Raw genomic sequence first — 17,689 nt, forward strand, 5'->3', positions numbered from 1 at the left:
AAAGAAAGAAAGAAAGAAAGAAAGAAAGAAAGAAAGAAAGAAAGAGAAAGAAAGAAAGAAAGAAAGAAAGAAAGAGAAGGAAAGAAGAGGAAAACATCCATGAGACAGAAAATGTGGGGCAATGATAGCAGGAGACAATTTTGGTCTATTGAGTCTGGGTTATTAAAACCTAGCTTTCTTTCCCTGTACCACTCTGCTTACTATGTCTCTGTTGCAATAAAGATCCTAATCTTCCAGGTTATAGAGAAATACCTATGTTGCCCTTGTGGCACTGGGTACCCCCATGGCACCATTAATTCAAACCCAACTCAAGCCCAGGGTCTTTACACCATATAAATCAACCATTGCTGTGGGAGAAACCCCTAACCTTGATGATACTAATTTGAAAGAAGAAACTTATAAATATCATCAGCATAAAGATGATCCCTCACCACCACCCCACCACCAAATATGTCCATGACCACCACCACTGGGAAAAAAAAAGAATTAAAAAAAGCAAAGCAAGAAACAAAGAACAACAACAAAACCCTGGATAGTGGGGGAGGGGGAAAACCACCACCACCACCACCACCACCACCAACAAGAAATGCACCAATTGGCAAATCTTCATGGTTTCAACTGGCAGTAGGAGTCAGATTACAGTTATGACCAGGGATCTTACTAATTTAAACATGGTATCCCCCATAATATTAGGGGAGTGATGGAATACAAAAGAGGACAAAGAGATAAGCCTCATCTTAATCATCGGAATTACTGTCTTGCCCAAATTCCCCGTCATGGTCATAGCAATCATCACCCCAAAATATCCCACAATAGACATGGACGCTCTGACCCAATGAAAAATAAATGGAAATTAGATTAAATCTTTGACACTTATAAATTGGCTTGACAAAACGGGAACTCATGAGTCTTCTGCCTCCAACCCAAGTTAAAATACTTATTAACACAGCTCAATGTAATTTAAAACAGGGCCTTTGAGGATTAAAACTTGTTATGTGTAGCTGGGCATGCTGGCACATGCCTGTAATCCCAGCTACTTGGGAGGCTGAGGCAGGAGAATTGCTTAAACCCGGGAGGCAGAGGGTGCAGTGAGCCAAGATTGCACCACTGCACTCCAGCCTGGCAACAGAGCGAGACTTGGTCTCAAAAATAAATAAATAAATAAATAAAAGTAAAAATAATATTTAAAAAACAAAACAAAACTTGTTATGTGACAGCTATAGAGTGCAGGGGTGATTATCCCCACTGCTTCTCCATTTAACAACCCAATTTGGCTTATTTGGCCTGTTATTAAACTTGGAACAAATAAATGGTGCAGCACAGTAGACTACTGCAATCTTAATGCCATGGTCCCATGCAATTCAGGCCCCTATTCCCAACAAACTGAGTATTGAAACTTCAGACTCCATCCAATCAGCAACTGATAGGTATTTTGCTACTACAAATTAGGCTAATATAAGCCATTTGGTGCCAGTGTCAACAGCTTAAAAGTCACAGTTTGCTTTTACCTCCCACGAGACACAATATATTTTTACCAGGCTACTCGAGGGACACCTCAGCAGCCTTGCCACTGCACACAATCTTTGTAGGCAAGATCTTAATGACATCCACCTTTCTCCAGGAACACAGGCATATTACACTGATGACATCCTTCTCCAGGAAAATTTGTTTGACATATTCATTAAGAACATACAAATACTCACAAAGGAACTCACACAAAAAGGGTGGATCATTATCTCACACGTACTACAAAATCTTGTTACTTCTGTTAAATTCTTAAAAGTTATTTGGTAAACCAAAAGCTGCTCCATCCCTGATACTGTCAAAAAACAGTTATTAACCCTCTCAGTACCCACAAATTTAATACAAGTCCAACATCTTTTAGTCTTTTTTGGGTTCTGGAGACAACATATTCTTTTGCAAAATTTCTTTTATCTCACTAGTGTTACTTATGGATTGCCCATCTTAAAGGGGAACCTCCTCAACCAAAGCTGTAGAAGCTGTCCAAAATGAAATCAATAGGCACTCCAGTTAGTGCCCTCAGAGGCTTCTGCAACCTCGTCTCATGCCTCCTGGAGTCTGTGGGCCACTGCTGGTGATCATAAGTGGCCCATGGGCTTCTGATGCAAGTAACTGCCTTTCCTGGCCTTGTACTGTATTTTGAGCCTGTGACCCTCTGTACCCAGCTACTGTAATGCCTTGTAATGCGTTGGAGTAGTACCCCATGAATTTGGCATGCCTATGAGACCTCTTTGCTACAGGATGGAGTCAAACTTGGGCATTCTGGCATACTCTATCTGTAGAAGGTGGTGGCCTCCTCTACCATCAGTCTCTTGCCAAAAACCCATGGTACTAGGGGAAGTCACCCCGTTCTCAGAGTCCTTGGCTATCTGGAGAGCCCCCTGGGATCAACTGAATGCACAGCAATATAAGGCCATACACTTTACCAATGACATGCCACAATTATACATGATAGAATTCAGTGGAGAGTTGATGCTATTAATTCCTTAACCACGATGTTCCTGGTAAGGAACACAACCCAAGGGTCAGCACAAGTGGCACACTCCAGGCATTCATCTTGGATGTCCTGGTCATTTGGCCTCACATGTATATTTTTACAACTCTTAGGCCATTGCCTATGAGTTGCACTCTGAACTCTGTGAATCTCTTGTTTCACAGATACCCAAAATATAAACCAAATTAACATATTTCTCTACATATCCTAAGGCCATAATACAAGGCCTCAATAGGATATTTCGTATTTCATTTGGAGTTCTAGACACTAGATGCTTACCAAGGCACTCATGTTGTGTCTCAGAATACACAGTGGAATCTTGAATAAAGCTTTCCATTGAAATGCAGCCACCCCATAGGCCCCAGGTAGTCAGCCCCAGGCAGCTAGTTTAATTGATAAGCCTAATGAGTTTTCAAAGAACTATTTAAATAACAAGGAGACAAATGTCCCTCTGTCCCCTTGATGTCACCAAACCCAAAATATTTTTTCAGTAATTCACCTGATATGAAAACTTTAATTCATTTTTGAATCTTAAAAAGATCACACAATTGAATAATATGCATAATTTTGAATAAAATTTACTTTTTGTTCTTTATACTTACTATTATGTAATATATATATATATATAATATAATCATGTATATAATATATGTAATCTGTGAACATGCACACATTCAGATGCCATAAATTCTTTTTTATTTTTTTATTGTACATGGGCCCTGGGATACATGTGCACATCCTGCATCCTGCAGGATTGTTGCATAGGTACATACATGCCATGGTGGTTTGCTGTCTCCTCGTCCCCATCGCCTACATAAGGTATTTCTCCTGGTGTTATCCCTCCCCATCCTCCCAGCCTCCATCGCTGTCCCTCCTCTCTCCTCCCCTCCTCCCCTCACCGAGCCCTGTGAGTGTTGTTCCCTTCCCTGTGCCCAGTGTTATTGTTCATCACCCGCCTATGAGTGAAAACATGCAGAGTTTGGTTTTCTGTTCTTGTGTCAGTTTGCTGAGAATGATGGTTTCTAGGTTCATCCATGTCTCTACAAAGGACACAAACTCATTGTTTTTTATGGCTGCATAGTATTCCATGGTGTATATGTGCCACATTTTTTTTTGCCCAGTCTATCATCGATGGGCATTTGGGTTGGTTCCAGGTCTTTGCTATTGTAAACAGCACCGCAATTAACATACGTGTGCATGTGTCTTTATGATAGAATGATTTATAATCCTTTGGGTATATACCCAGTAATGGGATTGCTGGGCCAAATGGAATTTCTACTTCTAGATCCTTAGGAATTGCCACACTGTCTTTCATAATGGTTGAACTAATTTACACTCCCACCAACAGTGTAAAAGTGTTCCTTTTTCTCCACATCCTCTCCAGCATCTGCTGTCTCCAGATTCTCTAATGATTGCCATTCTAACTGGCATGAGATGGTATCTCAATGTGGTTTTGATTGCATTTCTCTAATGACCAATAATGATGAGCAATTTTTCATATGTTTGTTGGCCGCATATTTATCTTCTTTTGGAAGGTGTCTGTTCATAACCTTCGCCCACTTTTGCATGGGTTTGTTTGTTTTTTTCTTGTAAATCTGCTTCAGCTCTGTGTAGATTCTGGATATTAGCCCTTTGTCTGATGGGTAGATTGCAAAAATTTTCTCCCATTCTATTGGTTGTCCATTTAATGATTGTTTCTTTTGCTGTACAGAAGCTCTTAAGTTTAATTAGGTCCCATTTGTCTATTTTGACTTTTGTTGCCATTGCTTTTGGTGTTTTAGTCATGATGTCCTTGCCTGTGCCTATGTCCTGAATGGCTTTGCCTAGGTTTTCTTCTAGGATTTTTATGGTGTTAGTTCTTATGTTTAAATCTTTAATTTATCTGGAGTAATGTTTTTATAAGGTGTAAGGAAGGGGTCCAGTTTCAGCTTCCTGCATATGGCTAGCCAGTTTTCCCAACACCGTTTATTAAACAGGGAATCCTTTCCCCATTGCTTGTGTTTGTCTGGTTTATCAAAGATCAGATAGTTGTAGATGTGTGGCATTGCTTCCAAGACCTCTGTTCTGTTCCATTGGTCTATATCTCTCTTTTGGTACCAGTACCATGCTGGTTTGATTACTGTAGCCTTGTAGTATAGTTTGAAGTCAGGTAGCGTGATGCCTCCAGATTTGTTCTTTTTGCTTAGGATTGTCTTGGCTATGAGGGCTCTCTTTTGGTTCCATATGAAGTTTAACGTGTTTTTTTTCTGGTTCTGTCAAGAAGGTCAATGGTAGCTTGATGGGGATAGCATCAAATCTATAAATTACTTTGGGCAGTATGGCCATTTTCACAATATTGATTCTTCCTAACCATGAGCATGGAATGTTTTTCCATCTGTTTGTGTCTTCTCTTATTTCTTTGATCAGTTGTTTGTAGTTTTCCTTAAAAAGATCTTTTACCTCCTTTGTTAGTTGTATTCCTAGGTATTTTATTCTCCTTGTAGCAATTGTAAATGGGATTTTGCTAATGATTTGGCTCTCTGTCTGTTATTGGTGTATAGGAATGCTTGTGATTTCTGCACATTGATTTTGTATCCTGAGACTTTTCTGAAGTCGCTTATCAGCTTAAGGAGGTTTTGGGCTGAGATGATGGGGACTTCTAAATATACGATCATGTTGTATGCAAATAGGGACAATTTGACGGCTTCTTTTCCTAATTGAATGCCCTTTATTTCTTTTTCTTGCCTAATTGCTCTGGTTAGAACTTCCAATACTATGTTGAATAGGAGTGGTCAGAGAGGCCATCCTTTTCTAGTGCTAGTTTTTAAAGGGAATGCTTCTAATTTTTGCACATTCAGTATGATATTGGCTGTGGGTTGTCGTAAATAGCTCTTCTTGTTTTGAGATACATTCTATCGATACCTAGTTTATTAAGAATTTTTGGCATAAAGGGCTGTTGAATTTTGTCAAAGGCCTTCTCTGCATCTATTGAGATAATCATGTGGTTTTTGTCTTTGGTTCTGTTTATGTGGTGAATTACATTTATAGATTTGCATATGTTGAACCAGCCTTGCATCCCCAGGATGAAGCCTACTTGATTGTGGTGGATAAGCTTTTTGATGTGCTGCTGCAATTGGCTTGTCAGTATTTTATTGAAGATTTTTGCATCAATATTCATCATGGATATTGGCCTGTAGTTTTCTTTTTTAGTTGTGTCTCTGCCAAATTTTGGTATCACGGTGAAATTGGTCTCATAGAAAGAGTTAGGGAGGATTCCCTCTTTTTGTATTGTTTGGAATAGTTTCAACAGGAATGGTACCAGCTCCTCTTTGTACATCTGGTAGAATTTGGCTGTGAACCCATCTGGACCTGGACCTTTTTTGGTCAGTAGGCTATTAATTGCTGCCTTGACATCAGACCTTGTTATCCGTCTATTCAGGGTTTCGACTTCTTGGCCTAGTCTTGGGAGTGTGCAAGTGTCCAGGAACTTATCCATTTCTTCCAGCTTTACTGGTTTATGTGCATAGAGTTGTTTGTAGTAATCTCTGATGATAGTTTGTATTTCCGAGAAATCAGTGGTGATCTCCCCTTTATTGTTTTTTATTGCATCTATTCAATTCTTTTCTCTTTTATTAGTCTAGCTAGCAGTCTGTCTATTTTGTTGATCTTTTCAAAAAACCAGCTCCTGGATTTATTGATTTTTTGAAGGGTTTTTTGTGTCTCTATCTCTTTCAGTTCTGCTCTGATATTAGTTATTTCTTGTCTTCTGCTAGCTTTTGAGTTTTTTTGATCTTGCTCCTCTAGCTCTTTCAATTTTGATGATAGGGTGTCGATTTTAGATCTCTCCTTGTTTCTGATGTAGGCATTTATTGCTATAAATTTCCCTCTAGACACTGCTTTAAATGCGTCCCATAGGATCTGGTATGTTGCATCTTCATTCTCGTTGGTTTCAAAGAACATTTTTATTTCTGCCTTCATTTCATTGTTTATCCATTCATCATTCAGGAGCAAGTTGTTCAGTTTCCATGTGATTGTGCAGTTTCAAATGCTTTTCTTAATCCTGAGTTCTAATTTGATTGCACTGTAGTCTGAGAGACTGTTATGATTTCCATTCTTTTGCATTTGCTGAGGAGTGATTTGCTTCCAATTATGAGGTCAGTTTTGGAGTAAGTGCAATGTGGTGCTAAGAAGAATGTGTAATCTTTGGATGTGGGGTGGAGTGTCCTGTAAATGTCTATTAGGTCTGCTTGGTCCAAGTCTGCATTCAAGTCCTGGATTTCCTTGTTGACTTTCTGTCTTGTTGATCTGTCCGATATTGTCAGTGAAGTGTTAAAGTCTCCTACTATTATTGTGTGGGAGTCTAAGTCTCTTTGTAGGTCTTTAAGAACTTGCTTTATGTATCTGGGTGCTCCTGCATTGGGTGCATATATATTTAGGATAGTTAGCTCTTCTTGTTGCATTGATCCTTTTATCATTATGTAATGCCCTTCTTTCTGTCTTTTGATCTTTGTTGATTTAAAGTCCTTTTTATCAGAGACTAGGATTGCTACCCCTGTTTTTTTTTGCTCTCCATTTGCTTGGTAAACCTTCTTCCATTCCTTTATTTTGGGTCTATGTGAGTCTTTGCATGTGAGATGGGTCTCCTGAATACAGCACACCAATGGGTCTTGACTTTTTATCCAGTTTGCCAGTCTGTGTCTTTTGATTGGGGCATTTAAGCCATTTATATTCAATGTTAATATTGTTATATTTGAATCTGATCTTGCCATTTTTTTACTGGCTGGTTGTTTTGCCCATTAATTGATGTGGCTTCTTCATTGCGTCATTGTTCTTTATCATTTGGTATGTTTTTGCTGTGGCTGGTACTGGTTTTCCTTTCCCTGTTTAGTACTTCCTTCAGTAGCTCCTGTAAGGCAGGTCTTGCAGTGATGAAATCTCTTAGCAATTGCTTGTCTGTAAATGATTTTATTTCTCCTTCACTTATGAAGCTTAGTTTGGCCAGATATGAAATTCTGGGTTGACAAATGCCCATCGATGATAGACTGGACAGGGAAAATGTGGCACATATACACCATGGAACACTATACAGCCATAAAAAATGATGAGTTCGTGTCCTTTGTAGGGACATGGATGAACCTGGAAACCATCATTCTCAGCAAACTGACACAAGAGCAGAAAATCAAACACCACATGTTCTCACTCATAGGCGGTGTTGAACAATGAGAACACATGGACACAGGGATGGGAGCACTACACACTGGAGTCTGTTGGGGGGAAATAGGGGAGGGAGAGTGGGGGGGTGGGGAGTTGGGGAGAGATAGCATGGGGAGATATGCCAGATATAGGTGAAGGGGAGGAAGGCAGCAAATCACACTGGCATGTGTGTACCTATGCAACTATCTTGCATGTTCTTCAAATGTACCCCAAAATCTAAAATGCAATTAAAAAAAAAGAAATTCCAGGTTGAAAGTTCTTTTCTTTAAGGATGTTGAATATTGGCTCCCACTCCCTTCTACCTTGCAGGATTTCTGCTGAGATATCTGCTGTGAGTCAGATAGTCTTTCCTTTGTGGGTAACTCGACCTTTCTCTCTGGCTGCCCTTATGATTTTTTCCTTTATTTCAACCCTGGTGAATCTGACAACTATGTGTCTTGGGGTTGCTCTTCTTGAGGAATATCTTTGTGGTGTTCTCTGTATTTCCTGGATTTGAATGTTGACCTGCCTTTTTATGTTGGGAAAGTTCTCTTGGATAATATCTTGAAGAGTGATTTCCAACTTGGATTCATTCTCCCCATCATATTCAAGTGTAGATTAGGTTTTTTCACATAATCCCATATTTCTTGGAGACTTTGTTCATTTTTTTCACTCTTTTTTTCTCTGTTCTTGCCTTCTCTTTTTATTTCATTGATCTGATTTTTTATCTCTGATATCCTTTCTTCTGCTTGTTTGATTCAGCTGTTGAAACTTATGTATGCCTCTTGAAGTTCTCATGCTGTGTTTTTCAGCTCCATCAAGTTGTTTATGTTCTTCTCTAAGCTGGTTGGTTATTCTAGTTAGCATTTCCTCTAACCTTTTTTCAACGTTCTTAGTTTCTTTGCATTGGATTAGAACGTGGTCTTTTAACTCAAAGAAGTTCGTTATTATCCACTTTCTGAAGCCTGCTTCTGTCAATTTGTTGGATTCATTCTCTGTCTTTTTTTGTTCCCTTGATGGTGAGGACTGTGATGCCTGGGAGGAGAAGAGGTGTTCTGTTCTTTGATGGTTTCATCCTTTTTGCGCTGTTTTTTTTCCATCTTTGTGGATTCATCTCCCTTTAATCTTTGAAGTTGGTGATTTCAGGAGGAGTCGCTGAGTGGACTTTTTTTCTGTTGAGGTTGGAGCTGTATCTTTTTTGGCCTGTAGAGGGCATTGCTGGGCTCTCCAGGATTCAGTCAGGTTGCTGGGTGGGTGGTCCTGCCCTGGAATTTGTTTGCAGATGAGATTGGGCCCGCCTTCCCAATGGCGTCTCTCCTGCCCCAGCTGGATCTTCCTGGTTGGGGTCAGGATGGTGTATTTGCCCATGCTCTCTAGCGAGGGCTTCAGTTTGAGTTCTGTGGAGGTGGGGCCTATTTTCAGAGCCCTATCAGTCCTACAGAAACGAACCTGGCAACTCGTTTGGAATCATGAAGTCCTCAAGCCCTCTGCATCTCATTCGCTGGGAGCTGCATTCCAGTGCTGGCTTCTCTCAGACATCCTGGCACCCCCCTCCACCATAAATTCTTTTGCAGAATAAAATAGAAACAAATACTTCTCTCGTTTGTGGTATAATCCTATGTGTAAATTAAATATCCTGTTGTTTTTAAGGTGTGTTAGTTTTGCCTCCCAGCTTATCTTTTATGTCACACAATTGGCAGAATTCATTAAAATATTTAGATCAATATAAATTTTTGTTTAATAATCCTATGTTTTTTTGTTTAATTTTAGACTTTTTAATGCACTTAATCTTTGTAGCTTGTTAAAATATGAAAAAAAATTTGCATTTCATGAAAGAGTATTTTCTGGTTACAAAGAAGAAAAGGCCCTAAAGAATGTAGCAAAGGAACCCACTACTGTATTAGATTTTCTCAGGATAATTGACAGCTGACTGCACTCTATTTACCAGTCCTTTTAGTCATTTCTATACAGTAAGGCAAATCAATATGCATCTTACTGTCAAATCCAGTACTTTCCCCTTGAAAGGTATAATTAAGATTTGATAACCTTCTCCCAGTTATGTATAGCTCGACCTGAATATCCTTTTAGCTCTGTAGCTGTTCAATGATCAGGCACTCCACTCCATCCATCTGCTCTAACAGTGACCTCCTTTGAATTTTTTTAGGAGCTTTGGATATTTTTCTTTTTATAGCTTTGCCAACATAATCACATTACATCCTGACACCAGGCAGTGTAAATTAATTCCCCTTTTTTCTTATGCACTGCTCCACAAAGAACAAGATTTTTCACTTTAACACTTGACTAAATTGTGAGAAGGAGAAGAAAAAAAAATTGAGAAAATTTCATCTCACCTGTGCCAGCTTGGAGACTGAAAAAGTGAATTTAAAGCAAATTAGCTCTTCCTAGGATTTTTTTACAAATCTTAACATGGGAGATGGGGAGAAATACGGGAGAGATAAAGCAAGTTTTGATAAAACGCCTCTTTACTGGAAATTAATCTTATGCCATTTAAACCAGGACAGTGTTTCCCCAACTTGCCTGTTCATAATACTCAGCTGGGAAGTCTGTTAGCAATACAGATTACAGGTACCTTCCCCTAGAATTTTTGATTAGTATGTCTGACATCATATGCATTACAGATGCCCTAGATGACTGTGGTCACGCAGTTTCAGAATAACTGAACTGGAGTAAAGGTTAGGTGACATTCTTCTCCATCTTTCTCCAATAATACTCCTGGGGGTGGGGGAATCCACATAAATCCAGATTAAGTATCTTCAGGAACTAATGGCATATATACCCAAACGAATGGACTATTTACTGTGATTTTAACAAAGTGTAGAAGTACATACACATGACCTTGGAAACTTACTCATCCAATTTTAGACCCTATTAAAAATTGCCTTTAGTAAATTAAAAATTTAAATCTCAAAATTAACTTTCTCAGTATCTGCTCTGTCAGGATACATGCTGATGGCCTTGGCTAGATTAGTCATCTCCTAGAGTTTTTTACCTTTCACTCTGATAATCAACCCTGAAGTTCACCACTAAATCAGTTTAATATGATGTCACACAACATTCTATGTGGACAATGGTTTTACCTCAAAAGACTATAATCTGAGAGGCAAGAACAAACAGATTCTCAGGGTGGACAGTAGATAGATGGTATTCACTGAGTGCTTTCCAAGTGAACTTAACATTGATCTGTCACTGTGTAGTCCACATCATTTGCAGATCCTGTCTATGGGGATAGAAAGCTTATGTTATCGAACTTCATAAAAGTGTTCTGTTGGCATTTTAAGCATTGACACATTTACATCCTAGGCAGAACGTCTGAACCAAGAAAAAATTTTCAAGTCATCCTGCCAGGTTGTTCATTCCACATCAGATCTTTCAAATATTATCTTTTGACATTTGATTAAGGATGCTGAAGAATTTTTGTATGAAAAAATTCCCACAAATTTATGATAATTCAAATAGCTGAGGAAACACTAAAAAGCTGACTTAGCTTGTCATAATCTGAAAATTAGCATAATTAAAGATAATTTTAAATATCCTCACTGGCATGGGGTAGTGGGGAGTAAAGGAAGCATGGATACATTAAAATTGCAGAATTGTTCACTGAAGCTTGTTTGCCTGGAAGAGTCAGCCAGGACATCCTAGGTGCTATTGACTCAAATCTCTCTAGGTATCTCAAAGAGATGTACAAATTGGATTAAGAAAATAAAGACATTGAAGAAGACCTTATTTAATTCAACTAAGATTTTGGGGACATCATTTATAGATGTTCACTTTCTGAATGAAAAAGAAAATATCAGAATCAACCTTTGGAAATGCAGTTGATGTAAAACAGCTTGTATGGAATAGAATACTGAGAATAAATATATGAAGACAGCAAAGTAAGGAAGACATTGCATGGTCATTTTAGAACACATGTTACAGTGGACTTTCATTACAACAGTGCATCTAGCTTCTGGTCGATTGTAATTACTACTTTTTGTCAGACTCTCAGACCAACTGCTTTGCACTCCTTCAATGTCTTCCCTTCATCTGTTTCTTCTTGCTCACTCCTTAACCCCTGCTCCTGGCATATACCCTCCAATGTCCTCTTCCTATCCATCCTATCCAAACCAGCTCTTGGAAAATATTTAAATAATTAATTCACAGGGTTATGCTCTGTGTGAATCCCTACAAGGGAAACCTCAAGGCCTTAAAGAACCAAATAATTAATGGTGGCAGTTCCACAGATCAGCTAATGGAAAAGGAGCATTATTTGGAGGAAGAAGGGAAAAAAGACTTTCCTGAATTGTCAGCATTTTATCTTCCACCTACTTTTAAGGGTAGTGTGGGTGTTAAAGTGAAATTTGTGTTCCCAGCACTATCAATTGTGTAATATTGGGCAGATTCTTTAATCTCTTTGAGCCTCAGTTTCCCTAATCTCTATCATGCCATGTTCCCCCAATAACAAAAGTATTCCCTTATTTGCAAATTACAAATAAGGCAGGAAAACTTAGATATTTTAGTTTTCTGTCTAGCAAAGAGCTGCTACCTGTCATCTCATTGACTCTTCTTACACGCAAAAAAACTGCTTATATCAAATCTACCTAAACTTCCAAGCTATTCATCAAAAATAGAAGGGAACTACAGAGAAAAGTAGTAAGTAAAGCATATTCTAATTCACTTCTATGCATTTAAAACCTACTTATTTCACTTATAAGACTTATAGACTGGGTATATTCATCAATAACTTCAAAACTTGGAATTTTCTGAGCTAGATGGTTAAAATTTACTAAAAATACATTGTATTTGCACTGAAACATGAAAGAATCCTCATGGTAACCTGGAATCAAAAGACATACAACAAATACATACACACACACACACACACACACACACACACACACACACACACACACAAAGTAAGAAAGTAAACCCCCAGAGAAAATCATCTTCACTAGACCCCTGTCTCTTGCCATACACAAAAATCAAATAAAAATGAATTAAAGACTTAAATCTAAGACCTCAAACTATTAAACTAGTAAAGGAAAACACTGAGAAAACCTTCCAGGATACTGAAATGGGCAAAAATGCCTTGCATAGTAACTCACAAACACAGACACCCAAAGCAAAAATAGACAGATAGGAACACATAAAGTTAAAAAGCTTCTGCACAGGAAAGGAAACAATCAACAAGGTAAAGAGATAACTCATGGAAAGGGATAAAATATTTGCAAACTACAAATCTGACAAGAGATTAATAACTTGAATATATAAGGATCTCAAACAACTTTATAGAAAAAAATTAATAATTATATTAAAAATAGGCAAAAAAAGGCTGGGTGTAGTGGCTCACATCTGTAATCCCATCTTCGGGAGGCTGAGGTGAGAGAATCACTTCAGCCCAGGAGTTCAAAAGCAGCCTGGACAATCTACTTGGACTCCATCTTTACAGAAAATAAAAAAGTTATCTGGACATAGTGAAATATGCCTGTTGCCCTAGCTCTTTTGGAGGCAAGGTAGGAGGATTGCTTGAGTCTAGGAAGTCAAGGCTGCAGTGAGCCATGATCATGCCATTGCACTCAGGCCTGGATGAAAGAGTGAGATCCTGTCTCAAAAAATAAATAAATAAAAAATAAAGGGCAAAATATTTGAAAAATATTTCTCAAAAGAAGACATGCAATGGCAAACAAGTGTATGAAAAGGTGCTCCATATCATTGATCATAAGAGAAACACATATCAAAAGCAATGAGATATCGTCTTACTGCAGTTAAAATAGCTATTATCAAAAAGACAGTCAATAACAAACGCTGGCGAAGATGTGGAGAAAAGGGAATTCTCATATATTGTTGGTGAGAATGTAAATTATTACATCCACTATGGAGAATACTTTGAAGTTTCCTCCAAAACTAAAAACAGAGCTACCATATAATCTAGCAATCCCACTGCTAGGTACATAACCCAAAGAAAGAAAACCAGTATATCAAAGAGATATCTGCATGTCCATGTTGACTGCAGCATTATTCAAAATAGCTAGGATTTGGAGCAACCTAAGAGTTCATTAGCAGATGAATGAATAAAGAAAATGTTGTACATATACACAATGGAGTATTATTCAGCCATTAAAAAAATGAGATACCATCATTTGTAACAACATGGACGGAACTGGAGGACATCATTTTAAGTGAAATAAGCCAGGCATAGAAAGACAAACTTTGTATGTTCTCAGTTATTTATGGGAGCTAAAATTAAAACAATTGAATTCATGGAGACAGAGAATAGACAGATGGTTACCAGAGTCTGTGAAGGAGATTGTGGGGTGATGGGGTGGTAGTAAAGAATGGTTAATCAGTACAATAAAATATAGAAAGAATAAGACCCTGAGAGCACAACAAGGTGACTATAGTCAATAATAATTTAACTGTATATTTTAAACTAAAAGAATGTAATTAGACAGTTTTTAACAAAAGGATAAATGTTTGAGATGATGAATGCCCCATTTACTCTGATATATGCCTGTATCAAAATATCTTATGTTCTCCATAAATATATACACCTATTATGTACTCTAAAAAATTAAAAATAAAAAGCCAATAAAAATTAATTAATTAACTTTAAAAAGCTAGCCCAGTTACTGCAGAAATTTTCCTTGAGTATTTCTTTTTTTCATAGGCAGTTGTCCAATTGAGGTCAAATAGAATGGATATTTTGCTGCTGTGTTTATGCATGATGCAAACTCTTTTAAACCCAAGGTTCTTCTCTTTCTTTTAATCTTTTTTAAAATCTTGCCATAATTGAGATCAGAGAAGAAATGAAGGAGATAGAGACACAAAAAACCCTTCAAAAATCAATAAATCCAGGAGCTGCTTTTTAAAAGATCAACAAAATAGACAGACTGCTAGACAGATTAATAAAAAAGAAAAGAGAGAAGAATCAAATAGATGCAATAAAAAACAATAAAGGGGATATCACCACCAATTCCACAGAAATACAAACTACTGTCAGAGATTACTACAAACAACTGTATGCACACAAAACAGTAAATCTGGAAGAAATGGATAAATTCCTGGACACTTGCACCCCTCAAAGCCTAAACCAGGAAGAAGCTGAAACCCTGAACAGACCAATAACAAGGGTTGAAGTTGAGGCAGCAATTAATAGCCTACCAATCAAAAAAAGCTCAGGTCCAGATGGGTTCACAGCCAAATTCCACCAGACGTACAAGGAGTAGCTGCTACCAATCCTTCTGAAACTATTCCAAACAATACAAAAAAAAGGGAATCCTCCCCAACTCATTTTATGAGACCAAGATCATTCTAATATCAAAACCTGGCAGAGATTCAACAAAAAAAGAAAACTTCAGGCCAATATCCGTGATGAACATAGATGCAAAAATCTTCAATAAAACACTGGCAAACCGATTGCAACAGCACATCAAAAAGCTTATCCATCACGATCAAGTAGGCTTCATCCCGGGTGTTCAAGGCTGGTTCAACATATGCAAGTGCATAAACGTAATCCACCACATAAATAGAACCAAAGACAAAAACCACATGATTATCTCAATAGATGCAGAGAAGGCCTTCAACAAAATTCAACAGCCTTTTATGCTAAAAACTGTCAGTAAACTAGGTATCAGTGGAACGTATCACAAAATAATAAAAGCTATTTACAACAAACCCACTGCCAATATCATACTGAATGGGCAAAAACTGGAAGCATTCCCTTTGAAATCAGGCACAAGACAAGTGCCCTCTCTCGCCACTCTTATTCAATATAGGATTGGAAGTTTTAGCCAGAGCAACCAGGCAAGAAAAAGAAATAAATGGTATTCAATTAGGAAAGAAGGAAATCAAATTTTCTTTATTTGCAAACGACATGATTGCATATTTAGAAGACCCAATCGTCTCAGACTAAACTCTCCTTAAGCTGATAAGCAACTTCAGTGAAGTCTCAGGATACAAAATCAATGTGCAGAAATCAAAATCATTCCTATACACCAATAATAGTCTTAAAGAGAGCCAAATCAAGAACAAACTGCCATTCACAATTGCTACAAAGAGAATAAAATACCTAGAATACAACTAACAAAGGATGTAAAGGATCTCTTCAAGGAGAACTACAAATCACTGTTCAAAGAAATAAGAGAAGACACAAACAAATGGAAAAATATTCCATGCTCATGGTTAGGAAGAATCAATATTGTGAAAATGGCCATACTGCCCAAAGTAATTTATAGATTTAATGCTATCCCCATCAAACTACCAATGACCATCTTCACAGAACTGGAAAAAAACCACTTTAAACTTCATATGGAACCTAAAAAGAGCCCACATAGCCAAGACAATCCTAAGCAAAAAGAACAAACCTGGAGGCATCACGCTGCCAGACTCCAAGCTATACCACAAGGCAACAGTAATCAGAACAGCATGGTACTGGTATCAAAACAGAGACGAAGACCAATGGAACAGAACAGAGGCCTCCAGAGCAACACCACACATCTACAACCATCTGGTCTTTGATAAGCCTGACAAAAACAAGCAATGGGGAAAGGATTTCCTGTTTAATAAATGGTGTTGGGAAAATTGGCTAGCAATGTGCAGAAAGCCAAAACTGGCTTACACTAAAAGTAACTTACACTAAAATTAACTCCAGATGGATTAAAGACTTAAACAGAAGGCCTAACACCATAAAAACCCTAGAATAAAACCTAGGCAAAACCACCCAGGACATAGGCATAGGCAAGGACTTCATGACTAAAACACCAAAACCAATGGCAACAAAAACCAAAATAGACAAATGGGATCTAATTAAACTTCAGAGCTTCTGTACAGCAAAAGAAACAGTCATTAGAGCAAACCAGCAACCAACAGAATGGGAAAATATTTTTGCAGTCTGCCCATCCGACAAAGGGTTAACATCCAGAATCTACAAAGAACTATAACAGATTTACACAAAACAAACAAACAAACCCATCCAAAAGTGCGTGAAGGATATGAACAGACACTTTTCAAAAGAAGACATATATGAGGCCAATAAACATATGAGGAAATGCTCATCATCACTGATTATTAGAGAAATGCAAATCAAAACCATATTGAGATACCACTTCACGCCAGTTAGAATGGTGATCATTAAAAAATCTGGAGACAACAGATGCCAAAGAGGATGTGGAGAAACAGGAACACTTTTACACTGTTCTTGGGAGTGTAAATTAGTTCGACTATTGTGGAAGACAGTGTGGCGATTCCTCAAGGATCTAGAAATAGAAATTCCATTTGATCCAGCAATCCAATTACTGGGTATATATCTAAAGGACTATAAATCATTCTATTATAAAGACATGCACACACATGTTCATTGTGGCAGTGTTTACAATAGCAAAGTCCTGGAACCAACCCAAATGCCCATCAACGATAGACTGGACAAAGAAAATGTGGCACATATACACTACGGAATACTATTCAGCCATAAGAAACAATGAGTTTGTGTCCTTTGTAGGGACATGGATGAATCTGGAAACCATCATTCTCAGCAAACTGACATAAGAACAGAAAATCAAACACTGCCTGTTCTCACTCATAGGCAGGTGTTGAACAATGAGAACACATGGACACAGAGAGAGGAGCATCACACACTGAGGTCTGCTGGCGGGGGCTAGTGGAGGGATAGTGTGAGGTAGAGTCGGAAGGGATAAGGTGGGGAGAAATGTCAGGTATAGGTTTGAGGGGGATGGTGACAGCAAACCACTTTGCCATATATGTACCTATACAACAATCTTGCATGATCTGCACATGTACCCCAGAATCTAACATACAATTAAAAAAAAAAACTTGCTTCCAGATTTATCTGGGAATTAGAAATTGGGTCATTCTTATCTCCATTGCTTATATACACAGTAGTAATTATACATGCCAATAGAATTTGTAGTCTTTTTAAAACTGCAACCTTTCTGTGTTACGTGCATTTTTGCACAATCTCCCCCCTTTAATTCATGATGATCTCAT

The 17,689-nt window shown here is 38.0% G+C and overlaps 1 protein-coding gene across 3 annotated transcripts in view; it reads right to left on the reverse strand.

Annotated features, from left to right (window-relative positions):
* The window catches only part of PKIB (cAMP-dependent protein kinase inhibitor beta), a 108,611-nt gene that overhangs the window by 31,414 nt on the left and 59,508 nt on the right, over positions 1–17,689 (reverse strand). The window lies entirely within an intron of this gene.

The sequence above is a fragment of the Sapajus apella genome, unplaced genomic scaffold (genome assembly GCF_009761245.1).
Source record: "Sapajus apella isolate SASKATOON/1434 unplaced genomic scaffold, GSC_monkey_1.0 scaffold6, whole genome shotgun sequence".
Taxonomy (NCBI): Eukaryota; Metazoa; Chordata; class Mammalia; order Primates; family Cebidae; genus Sapajus; species Sapajus apella.